This window comes from Schistocerca gregaria, chromosome 5 (genome assembly GCF_023897955.1).
Source record: "Schistocerca gregaria isolate iqSchGreg1 chromosome 5, iqSchGreg1.2, whole genome shotgun sequence".
In the NCBI taxonomy this organism is placed as follows: domain Eukaryota; kingdom Metazoa; phylum Arthropoda; class Insecta; order Orthoptera; family Acrididae; genus Schistocerca; species Schistocerca gregaria.
In genome coordinates this window covers 77,229,054-77,241,935 of record NC_064924.1, presented here as the reverse complement: position 1 = coordinate 77,241,935, position 12,882 = coordinate 77,229,054, and the positions used below count along the sequence as shown (strand labels likewise).

The 12,882-nt window shown below is 47.0% G+C and overlaps 1 protein-coding gene across 1 annotated transcript in view; it reads left to right on the top strand.

Annotated features, from left to right (window-relative positions):
- Nucleotides 1-12,882, top strand: part of LOC126272930 (lachesin-like) — a 2,822,604-nt gene that overhangs the window by 1,198,148 nt on the left and 1,611,574 nt on the right. The window lies entirely within an intron of this gene.

Sequence of the window (12,882 nt, the reverse complement as noted above, 5' to 3'; positions counted from 1 at the left end):
CGACCTCACGCACATCATACATAAGACACCCTGCTAAACCCGCAGGTCAGAACAGGTAGTTTAAGTTGTGGAAAGGGGCTAAAATAACCGGCTTCAGTTACACCCTACCAGCCGGGGTGGCCGAGCGGTTCTAGGCGCTACTGTCGAACTGCGTGACCGCTACGGTCGCACGTTCGAATCCTGCCTCGGCATGGATGTGTGTGATATCCTTAGGTTAGTTAGGTTTAAGTAGTTCTAGGTTCTAGGGTACTGATGACCTTGGAAGTTAAGTGCCATAGTGCTCAGAGCCATCAGTTACACCCGAAAATACAACCTTTTATTTGATCAAACATTACAAGAGCCAAGGAAAAATGTAAAAAAAAAGAAAACATAGCTTTACTTTTGGAACTTAATTAGCGGTTGAAATTCGCCTTACAATCGCATGCCTTAAGAGCAAGACCACTTTAATTAAAAAACGGCTGAAAGCCAATAACTTAAAGCTCAATCAAAATCAGAAATTTAAAAGGCAAAGCCTTATCTTAAAACAGTTCCTTAATTAGGCTGAAAGTCCAAAGAATTTCACACCTCAAGAGCAAACAAATTAAATTGAAAATCGGCTGAAGCCCAGCACTTAAGACTCAATAACATTAATTTAAAAATGCCAAATGCTTTACGTAAAACAGTTCGCAAATTAGGCTGAAGGCCCAAACCATCTCACGCCTTAAGGGCAAAACAACCTTAATCTAAAAATCGGCTAGAAGCCATACAAGTACAAACAACAAGAACAAACAAGAAAAGGCAGTACACCCAAGAGCGCTCAGAAGTTCCGAGGGTCGGCATGGAATTCAGACACTAACACTCGTTTCGGGGACAGGCAGTCGCCCCAACGATTGCCGATCCGACATCAACCCAACCGACAGACAGTCAACGGACCCACCGACAAGATAACCTCCGCTTCACCCGACCAGCACACAACAGGGAGTTCAATGGAACAACATAGAAGGTATTGGCGCCCACAATCAATTATGCACTGAGCTGTGAAAACTCACCGTGCTGCACAACGACAACACGATGAGGAAAATACACTATGAATTTACGTCAATGGCCAGGGCAGGTGACCGGAACGTTAACAGCCTCAAGGCAGAAGATTCCGCTGTTGCACTTCAGTTCAAATAACCAAATACAATTAAGCTCCACCAGAGAGGGGCTAAAATTTGCCAGCTAACACATGTTGCTCGTGGGAATATCCCAACAGCCGACAACGAACTCCAAACGACACAATGTGAACAGTCATAACTTGCTGGTGGATTAAGTCAGAACTCAACTCTCCGGTCCAGGATCGGTGAGCCACGAACCTCGTAGTAATCCGAACCGCATCACACACTCCGACACCGCACTGAGGCCACCAGCGGGTCCGGCCAAACTACACGCTGCAGAGATTTCCTCGCTGCTCCACGCCAACCGACCACCTCCCAGCCCCGGAAACGGTGAAAGAACCAAATATAAGTCCACCGATGAGACGACCACCTGAACGACCAACCAACGGTCCTCCCGCTCCAGTGTCCCTCCGCAGGACAGTTGTGTGTCGCCAGCGGTCGGCGAGCACTGGCTGTCCGCGACTCATCGGCGCTCCGTCCTCGACTTCACTGCTGCTGCGTCCCGACTGCGCTGCTGGTCCGTCACGAACTGACTGCCAGACACAAGACGACGCGGAAATACTATCCGTCGCTCCAGAGATGGTACGACAGTGCACTTACGGATACGCGCTGCTGCTGCCGCTAACGGGCAAGTAAGACAGGAAGTTAGTGCCGCCAGTAAATTGAATAAGAAAACGAGGTGGCAGTACCGTAATAGAAAACGACAAACAAAAAATTGGATAAACGTGAGCCGTGCACGGCACGAAGGATGTAACATGCAGTCCACGAGGTACCCATATAGAGCAGGGAGGCAACCAACTCAACAGTCATGTTGTCCAAGAGCAGACGTCCTGAAAAGGCAGATGTTGAATGACGTCCCGGCCAGCCGGAAACACTTTCACCCATATTCGCACCATACACTATGGCTTTGCTGCAGGACTACATCACACACTCCCTGAAAACACTTTAATTTATTTTTTTTGCGCTCCAACCAAGTGCCACTTCACCCAGCATGTTGTTTGTGTTTCCTAAATATGCTGCTAGGGAGCTTGAACTAATCTCCCACACTTTCAGAGAGTACACAGTGCAACTGACTCAAACACAGCCGTCGCCACTCACTGCACTACTTAAGACGCTCTGGTATCAGCTGCCGACAGCGAGCATGCCATCGGAAGCACGTGTTTCATATGAATCCCCAAGCTTTCCGACGGATATGTTGTAAATAGTCTTCACGGGTTTACCGGCAGAAGACGTTGTGCAGATTCCACAACATTTCATCGGAGCAACTGTCCGACATCTCTAGGTGGTGGAACCTAGCTGCGGGCTACGTACGACTGACGGTACCCGTACGTCGACGCCCCCGTACAGGATGAAGAAAATTTGTGTCGCGAAATTTTAACCCTGGGTAGCTGATGCCAGTAGGAACCAAAATTACTAATGTTGTGTAGGTCGGCAACGCTCCATTTAAATTACGGAAATTTGGCGCCACGTGCTTCTATTGGCCGTGGAATTGCCAGGTTACCGTTCGTCGGATCACGGGCAGCGCTGTAGTTGTCGGTTCACACATACAAACGTTCCTCGCCCCGTCACTGCCCCAACGTGATACGCACACGCAAGCAGAGCATTCGCGGTCACGCGTTGTTTAGAGAATCCGGCAACTGGGCTATCCCGCGGCCAATCGGAGCGTGTGGCGCCAAGCTCCCGTAGTTTAAAACTTGTGCGTTGTCGACCTACACAACATCAGTAATTTTGGTTCCTACTGACATCAGTTACCCAGGATTAAAATTTCGTGAGACAGTTTTCTCCACCCTGTATATAGAACAGGCTCGCATCCCTCATGTTACGACAGTGTTGCCACTACTTTTAATGCAACCCTAGTGATTTAGAGAATGGGAACGCACAAAGTTGTTAGGGGATCGCAGTAAGAATGCTTATTAAAAAGGTCTAGGACCACAGCGAGCGATAGTACAGCGGTCTATGTGCTTTCCAGTCACGGAGAAGGACTCTCCTTTTTTTTAAATTTGTTGCACTTGTGGGAGGACACAGTGCCGGAGCTGGAATGGGTCGAATGGAAATGTTAGAAGCGGGCGACCAGGAGACCAGGCATCGAGTTCGTGGAACTGGACTGCGCGGGCGTCTCTGTGTGCCACTGGCCAGCTATGCGGTCTACGGTGCCAGGCCACCTAGACAAGGGGCGGAGCGGCGACCGTAGCAGGGGCCGAGCGCGGTTTCCTCAGACTTTGCGGACTGGCTTCGTTGGTAGCCGGCAGCCAGTTTAGAAGACACGAGGTAGGCGCAATAATGGGCTAGCATCGCCAGCAGTATTTCCTGTAGCCCTGTGATGTAAGGATTCAAAACTGACAGCTAAAATGTCTTGAGATGTTCTTTCGACATATTCCCGTCACGCTTGCATCTACGAACACATTTGGAGGGTACCAATTTTCTATTTCCCTTGATACACGAGATCAAAACTCCCCAATTGTTTCTTGGAAACAAATATAGAGTTTGTGTGCCAGTCCTAACTCCATTCATATAGCAACATCGATGGCGTAGCGGTGTGTTGCACTGTTAACTTATTCCAACGCCAAGACAGTGTTTCCCTAATTTTCATGGATAGCGTTGTTTGGAAGAAAGCTAGTAGTTGAACTGACTCTTAAAAAAATGGTTCAAATGGCTTTGAGCACTATGGGACTCAACTGCTGTGGTCATCAGTCCCCTAGAACTTAGAACTACTTAAACCTAACTAACCTAAGGACATCACACACATCCATGCCCCAGGCAGGATTCGAACCGGCGACCGTAGCAGAACTGACTCTTATTGCGGTTTCATACAGAACAAATAAGTCCATATTTTGAGTTTACAGTTCTTATACCATTTTTCTGTGTTTGCGGTTAAAATTAGTGGATATAGTTTCAGACTTCCGCGCAAAACACTGATTTTTCTTGTTACCCAAATATGTTTCGGCACCTCTTTGGCATCGTCAGTGGGTTTTGCTTAATGAGAAATTGTAAAAAGTGAACATATTTAAGACCGTGGTAGACCTAACAAAACGAAGCCTAAAGACAGTTTTTATCGTTTTTGTTCTTACCTAGGTCCTACGTAATATACTTTTGCAGGACCACCAGTATGGTGTCCTGCACCGATAGCTTGACATCTGCAAAAAACTCTATGTAAATGTAAATTCTGTATGCGAGTTGACACTGCACTTGAGTTTTAAAACGTAATTTTGATATTGGAAAATTTTTCGCCCGCGCAGTTGTTATTACTCATGTTTTTGTTGTGACAGATTCTTTCACGTTCTGAGAGGGCTTCACACACATGTTAAACGTACTTCGTATAATTTTGGTTTAACATCCGCCTTTTCACTTCGCAAAACGGGGTGTAAACAATGTTGTTGTGTGTTCTAATCCCGACAGCGTTCAGTTGTTTCCCAGTGAGTTTGGCGCCAAATTGGAATTTTGTTTACATTAATCTCTCAGTTTCTGAATGTGTGTGTGTGGGGGGGGGGGGAGGGGGGAGGGGGTGTGGGGGGGGGGGTGTGTTTCTTCTTGAATTCCACAGGGAATCACCTTTTGCCCAGCGCACTTAATATTCAGTATACTTCGGTAGCACCACATAACGAAACTTCGATACTCTAGTTTGCTGGTTTTCCTACTCTCAATAGTTAACTCTAGTACAATGTTGTGCTTGAAACATACGTTCTCAGTAATTTCTTTTTACAGTTAAAACCAATGTTTTAAACAAATGATCTTATTTTCTTAGTTCGAGCTGTGTTACTTTGTTTCGAAGGTACACTCAAGGGCCAAAGAAACTGGCCTAGGCATGCGTATTCAAATACAGAGATACTTAAACAGGCAGAATACGGTGCTGCGGTCGGCAACGCCTATATAGGACAACAAGTGTCTGATGCAGTTGTTACTGCAACTACTATGAAAGGTTATCTAGATTTATGTGAGTTTGAATGTCGTGTTATAGTTGGCGCACGAGCGATGGGACACAGCATCTCCGAGGTAGCGATGAAGTGGGGATTTTCCCGTACGACCATTTCACGAGTGTACCGTAAATACCAGGACTCTGGTAATACATCAAACCTCCGACATCGCTGGTGGAAAAAGATCTTGCAAGAAGGGGACCAGCGACGCGTGAAGAGAATCGTTCAACGTGACAGAAGTACTACCAATCCGCAAATTGCTGCACATTTCAGTGCTGGGCCATCAACAAGTGTCAGCGTGCGAACCAGTCAACGAAACGTCATCGATATGGGCTTTCAGAGCCGAAGGCCTACTCGTGTACCCTTGACGATTGCAGGACACAAAGCTTTATGCCTCGTCTGGGTCCTTCAACACGGACATTGGATTGTTGATAACCTGAAACATGTTGTCTGGTCTGACGAGCCTGGTTTCAAGTTGTATCGAGCAGATGGACGTGCACGGGTATGGAGATAACCTCACAAATCCATGGAACCTGTATGTCAGCAAGGGAATGTCCAAGCTGGTGGAGGCTCTGTAACGGGGTTGGGCGTGTGCAGTTGCAGTGATGTGGGACCCCTGGTACGTCTAGATACAACTCTGACAGGTGACACGTAAGCATCCTGTCTGATCACCTGCATCTAGTCATGTCCATTGCGCATTTCGACGGACTTGGGCAATTCCAGTCGGACGATGATGTACCCCACACGTCCTGAATTGCTACAGAGTGGCTCCAGGAACACTAGTCTGGGTTTACACATTTCCGCTGGCCACCAAACTCCCTAGAAATGAACATTGTTGAGCATATCTGGGGTGCTTTCAGTGTGCCGTTCAGAAGAGATCTCAACTCCTTAATGGACAGCCCTGCAGGATTCAGGGCGTCAGTTCCCTCCAGCACTACTTCATACATTATTCGAGTGCATGCCACGTGCCGTCCGGAGTGGCCGCGCGGTTCTAGCCACTACAGTCTGGAACCGAGCAACCGCTACGCTCGCAGGTTCGAATCCTGCCTCGGGCATGGATGTGTGTGATGTCCTTAGGTTAGTTAGGTTTAATTAGTTCTAATTTCTAGGCCACTGATGACCTCAGAAGTTAAGTCGCATTGTGCTCAGAGCTATTTGAACCATTTTGAACCATGCCACGTCGTGTTGCGGCACTTCTGCGTATAGTCGGGGCCCCTACACGATATTAGGCAGCTGTACCAGTTTCCTTGGCTCTTCAGTGAATTCCTCTTCCTCTACTACTCCTTGCTTTCCAAAATTGAATGTTTACTTTCGCCGCTAAATTCATGTCCACTGCACCTCAAGATTTCTTTTAATTACTGTTATCGCAAATCCACATTCAGTTACTATACTACTCAATTTTTCCAGCAGGGCCTTCCTCGCAGAGAAGATAACAAGGTCTTCAATAAACTTCATCTCATACACTCCTTCAACCTGCATTTTAATTGCACACCTTAACGTTTCTTTTGTTTCTTCCTTGTTAATTTTTTGTAGATGCTGAACAGTACTAGAGGAAAATTGCTTCCCTGCTTTTAATGCGTTTTTAAGTAGAGCGTTTCTTCCCTGGCTTCCAGTTTTGTTGCTCGCTGCTGGTTCTCGCACAAATTATGTATTATACTGTTATCATTGCAGAGTATTTGCCAACTGCAGCGTTACTATTGTGAATTGCGCCGTTGGTGGGAATTCGCTGTCCCACACATGTTTCCAGCTAGATTGCCACTCTGCTGTTTTGATATATTTTGTACAGGTGGTGTCCCAGAGGCCATAAATTCTTCAACAATGTCACATTATGTAATACCAAATACATTTTGTGTTTCATGAAAATTACTTTCCGTTGTTTTACCTAGTGATATCCATGTTTATTTTTGGAGGCTGGTTTTGGTCAAGTCTACTTCTCGTAGCTAGTTCGTCAATAATGTTGATAAATATATCATCACTGTTTGAACTGTATACGTCACACGTCGTTACACAACCTGTGCGTGTGCTGAATCGTGGAAAGAAAATTGTACTTTAAATGACAGCACTAATGAGGAGTTTTTGAGTTCACACGGTTTCGCGAAGATACGATTTTTATTTTTTTTTGCGGGGGGGGGGGGGAGATAGCAACAGTTTATTAATGAAAAAGTCAGAATAATAAATTCTTTATCTCAACAGTTCGCAGAAATGATCTCTTTCCGCCATCCAGCGTAGTACCGACGAGTGCTGCGACACTGCCCCTCATTGGCACGTTTGGCAACGGATGGCAGAACTGCAGTAGCAAGTAAAAACCTTCTCAAAATATGACTGTCTTCATTTAAAAATCGTCTTATGTCGATGCCAAGATATGTACCTGCTCCCTCCTCCTCACACACCCATACTCTCTCTCTCTCTCTCTCTCTCTCACACACACACACACACACACACACACACACACACACACACAAACTCACACGCACAATTCACGCAAAAAGGTAAGAGGGGGTTTTGTAAAGGAACATTACATTCTTGGTAGTTTATTTAAACTGACGGGAATGTTTGCAGATGCAGTTGCCACTGGCTATAAAATATCTGTCCGAGAATTTATTATTTTACATAATGTTTTTTTATTTCTTTCAACTATTTGCTGTGTATTTATGGTATGTAGAAACTGCGTGTATTTATTTCAATTACCGCAGTACGATTTGTTCTTTATTAATGTTTACTTACGTTAAATGTCAGTTTTCTCGTCACATCTGTGTTCACGCAGGAGAACAGCAGAGGGGAAAAGATCACATTGGAAGCTGCCTCTCGGGTACGATTCTACTCTTTGCAAAACTCGTGAGACGAAATCGCCGAGGCAAATTCGCAGCGAAATCCCTTTGCTTCGAATTCTGTCAGCAGAGAATGTTCCTCCGAACAAAACGATAGCCTTAGCGTATTTATATATAATTCTTAAATTCGTCAACGAGAAATTTCCAAATCCATCATTTTGTGACCCGGTGCAATGTATCATATACCGAATTCGTATTTGGAAAGTGCTGAAATTTGTGGTTTAAAATTCATATTCTAGTGTCCCACTTCCAGAATGAGCCAATCCACATATACAAATACAATGTGGTGACAAAAGTCATAGGATAACTATGTGCACACACACACACACACACACACACACACACACATGGTGGTGATATTGCATACACAAGGTATAAAGGACAGTGCATTTGTAGTCAGAGGATACAAGTGAAAAGGTTTCCGACACGAATATGGCCACACAATGCGAATTAGCAGACTTTGAACGTGAACTGGTGGTTGGGACTATGAGCATGGGACATTCCATTTCGGAAACCGCTTGGGAATTCAGTGTTGAGCGACCCACAGTGCCAAGAGTGTGGCGAGCATACCAAATTTCAAGCAGTACCTCTCACCACGGACAACTCTGTGGCCGTATTCACTTAACGACTAAGATCAGCAGTGTTTGTGAAGTTGTCATTGCTAATAGCCAGACAACAAAGCATGAAATACCCACAGAAATCTTTGTGGGGCGTATGACGAAAGTATCCGTTAGTACAGTGCGCCACCACGCGGGACTAGCCGAGCGGTCTTAGGCGCTGCAGTCATGGACTGTGTGGCTGGTCCCGGCGGATCTTCGAGTCCACCCTCGGGCATGGGTGTGTGTGTGCGTCCTTAGGATAATTTAGGTTAAGTAGTGTGTCAGCTTATGGACGTCCTTAGCAGTTTAGTCCCATAAGATTTCACACACATTTGAATAGTACAGTGAGCCAAAATCTGGCATTAATCGGCTATGGCAGCAGACGACCGGAGCCATTTTCTTTGCTAAGTGCGCAACATCGCCTGCATCGCGTCTCCTGGTTTCGTGACCATATAAATTAGACGCTAGATGACTGGAAAACCGTGGCCTGGTTACGTAAGTCCCGATTTCAATTGGTATGGCTCGAACGTGGTGCAGCCCCCACGACTCCATGGACTCAGGTTGTCAACATGGCGCTGTGAAAACTGGACTGGCCCCATAATGGTGTGAGCTGTGTTTAAATCGTGTGCCGGCCACTATGCACGAGCGGTTCTAGGCGCTTCAGTCCGGAACCGCGCTGCTGCTACGGTCGCAGGTTCGAATCCTGCCTCGGGCATGGATGTATGTGATGTCCTTAGGTTACTTAGGTTTAAGTAGTTCTCATATGTCAAGTCCCATCATGCTTAGAGCCATTTGAACCATTTTTTAAATGGTATGGACTGGGCCCTCTGGATGTTCGGCTACTTGCAGACCATTTGCAGCCATTTACGAACTTCATGTTCTGAAACAAAGACGGAATTTTTATGGATGACAGTGCGCTATGTCACCGTTTGAAGAACATTGTGGGCAGTTCGAGCGCATGGTTTGACCAGAATGCCCGACATGAATCTCATCGAATATTTATTTGACACAATTTAAATATCAGTTGGTACACAAAATCCTGCACAGGCAGCACTTTCATCATTATAGATGGCCGTAGAGGCGTCAAGGGTCGGTATTTCTGCAAGGGGCTCCCAAAGAATTCTTGAATCCCTGCCACGTCGCTGGGCAAGAAGATCCGACACGATACTGGGAGATGTCCCGTGACTTTTGTCAGCCAAGTGCATACTGAATAGCAGGTATCTTCGTACCAGTCATGATTATCCTATCCGTTCCAATGAAGTGACTCTCGGTATCCCTCCCTACGTTCCCTAACCACTCATATCCCAAGGCCCCTAGCATAGTTGGCACGCGGTCTTGATTACGACAAAACATTTGACCTCCTCCTTGATAGCGACATGATCCACCGTTGTAAAGGAATACAGCAGCGATTCTGCTTGGAATCTAGGTATGTGGCACCCTTTGTCATGCTCCGCTCACGAAGTTCCCTAAAGTACTCCGGTAATTCACAGGCGCGGAACTGAAGCCCATCAGCGTCCCACAAGTGTTGCAGCGGCTTCACATTGGAAGAATTTGGTGCCAAACACGAACGTGAGATCACTATCATGCTAATTTAACTGCTGTGTTTCGAAACTGTAATACCGATATTTATCCTGTTCGACGATGACATAGCCGTCTGGGAAGATATCAAACACGAAGGAATGCAGCTGCATCACAATAACGTTAAGGTGGCCCACTACTCTGACGGCGTCTTCGATTACTAAGAACCTTCAACATCGCAGTGCGTCAGCAATCGTTGGTTAATACACTCCTGGAAATTGAAATAAGAACACCGTCAATTCATTGTCCCAGGAAGGGGAAACTTTATTGACACATTCCTGGGGTCAGATACATAACATGATCACACTGACAGAACCACAGGCACATAGACACAGGCAACAGAGCATGCACAATGTCGTCACTAGTACAGTGTATATCCACCTTTCGCAGCAATGCAGGCTGCTATTCTCCCATGGAGACGATCGTAGAGATGCTGGATGTAGTCCTGTGGAACGGCTTGCCATGCCATTTCCACCTGGCGCCTCAGTTGGACCAGCGTTCGTGCTGGACGTGCAGACCGCGTGAGACGACGCTTCATCCAGTCCCAAACATGCTCAATGGGGGACAGATCCGGATATCTTGCTGGCCAGGGTAGTTGACTTACACCTTCTAGAGCACGTTGGGTGGTACGGGATACATGCGGACCTGCATTGTCCTGTTGGAACAGCAAGTTCCCTTGCCGGTCTAGGAATGTAGAACGATGGGTTCGATGACGGTTTGGATGTACCGTGCACTATTCAGTGTCCCCTCGACGATCACCAGAGGTGTACGGCCAGTGTAGGAGATCGCTCCCCACACCATGATGCCGGGTGTTGGCCCTGTGTGCCTCGGTCGTATGCAGTCCTGATTGTGGCGCTCACCTGCACGGCGCCAAACACGCATACCACCATCATTGGCACCAAGGCAGAAGCGACTCTCATCGCTAAAGACGACACGTCTCCATTCGTCCCTCCATTCACGCCTGTCGCGACACCACTGGAGGCGGGCTGCACGATGTTGGGGCGTGAGCGGAAGACGGCCTAACGGTGTGCGGGACCGTAGCCCAGCTTCATGGAGACGGTTGCGAATAGTCCTCGCCGATACCCCAGGAGCAACAGTGTCCCTAATTTGCTGGGAAGTGGCGGTGCGGTCCCCTACGGCACTGCGTAGTATCCTACGGTCTTGGCGTGCATCTGTGCGTCGCTGCGGTCCGGCCCCAGGTCGACGGGCACGTGCACCTTCCGCCGACCACTGGCGACAACATCGATGTACTGTGGAGACCTCACGCCCCATGTGTTGAGCAATTCGGCGGTACGTCGACCCGGCCTCCCGCATGGCCACTATACGCCCTCTCTCAAAGTCCGTCAACTGCACATACGGTTCACGTCCACGCTGTCGCGGCATGCTACCAGTGTTAAAGACTGCGATGGAGCTACGTATGCCACGGCAAACTGGCTGACACTGACGGCGGCGGTGCACAAATGCTGCGCAGCTAGAGCCATTCGACGGCCAACACCGCGGTTCCTGGTGTGTCCGCTGTGATCATTGCTTGTACAGCCCTCTCACAGTGTCCGGAGCAAGTATGGTGGGTCTGACACACCGGTGTCAATGTGTTCTTTTTTCTATTTCCAGGAGTGTATATTAAAAACTAAAAACCCTCCTCGATTGCGAATAAAGCACCTAGTGTTAAGTGTTAACCCAGGTTTCGGAGTAGATAACTACACCTTCTTCAGAACAACAATAAAACCCACAAGCGCCTAAGAAGACCTTTGTCAGTGATTAAAAGAACACGATAGCTACACATTTATAAACGAAAAAGAAAAGGAAAACACAATCAGTACATATGTACAAAGTAAAAACCGCTACTTAACTTAATGGTGTACGCTCCACCTCACCCGCCATTATGGCGGGTCATGGCCCATCGAACATTAGCCAGTGTGAGGTGGAGCTGCACCATTAAGTAGTCGTTTTGACTTGTTTGTGTTTTCCTTTTCTTTTTCGTTTATAAATGTATAGCTATGGTGTTCTTTTAATCACTGACAAAGGTCTTCTAACGCACTTCTGGGTTTTATTGTTGTTTCGAAGAAGGTGTAGTTATCTACGCCGAAACCTGGGTTAACACTTAACACTGGGTGCCTTTTTTCGCAATCGAGGCGGGTTTTTAGTTTCTTAGTATCTTCGATTACTACCACAGATTCCGTGGAAGGGCAGATGAAAGAACCCAGCATCATAATACTGTCCCCAACGGTCTGCGTATGTACGATGGGCGTTCAATAAGTAATGCAACTTACATTTTTCTGCCGATTTAGGTTGAAAAATATGCGGAATTTGTTGTTGGATATCATGGAATATTCCCGCTTCAGCCTTTTCAGCTTCATTAAGTCCCGGTGTGTGGGGGCACTATGCGTAGCCTTCAAAATGGCGTCTGGAACGGACCTGGGTTACAAGCAGAGAGCTGTCACTGAGTTTCATCTGATGGAAAATCAGATCTTTTCAGATATCTAAGGACGTTTGCAGAGTTTGTACGAAGACCAGGTAATGAACAAAAGCACGATGAGTCTTTGGCCGAGGCGTCTGTCACTAACGCAACAGGATCGCGCAAACCTGTTCGATCAGCTGGCCCACACAGCTGTGATTCCAGTATGCTGGACGTGCAGACGCTCTCATTCGAGGTGATGGACAGATCATAATCAGGCACCTGAGTGCCCCGTTGGACGTCTCTGTTGATAGAGCAAACACACTCGACGACCGGTAGGGGTACTCGAAGGCGAGTGGCCGCCGTGTTATTCGCCGTCTAACAGAAAACCATAAAAGACAACAAAGGACAATCTGTGCGGAGTTGCTTGCGCGT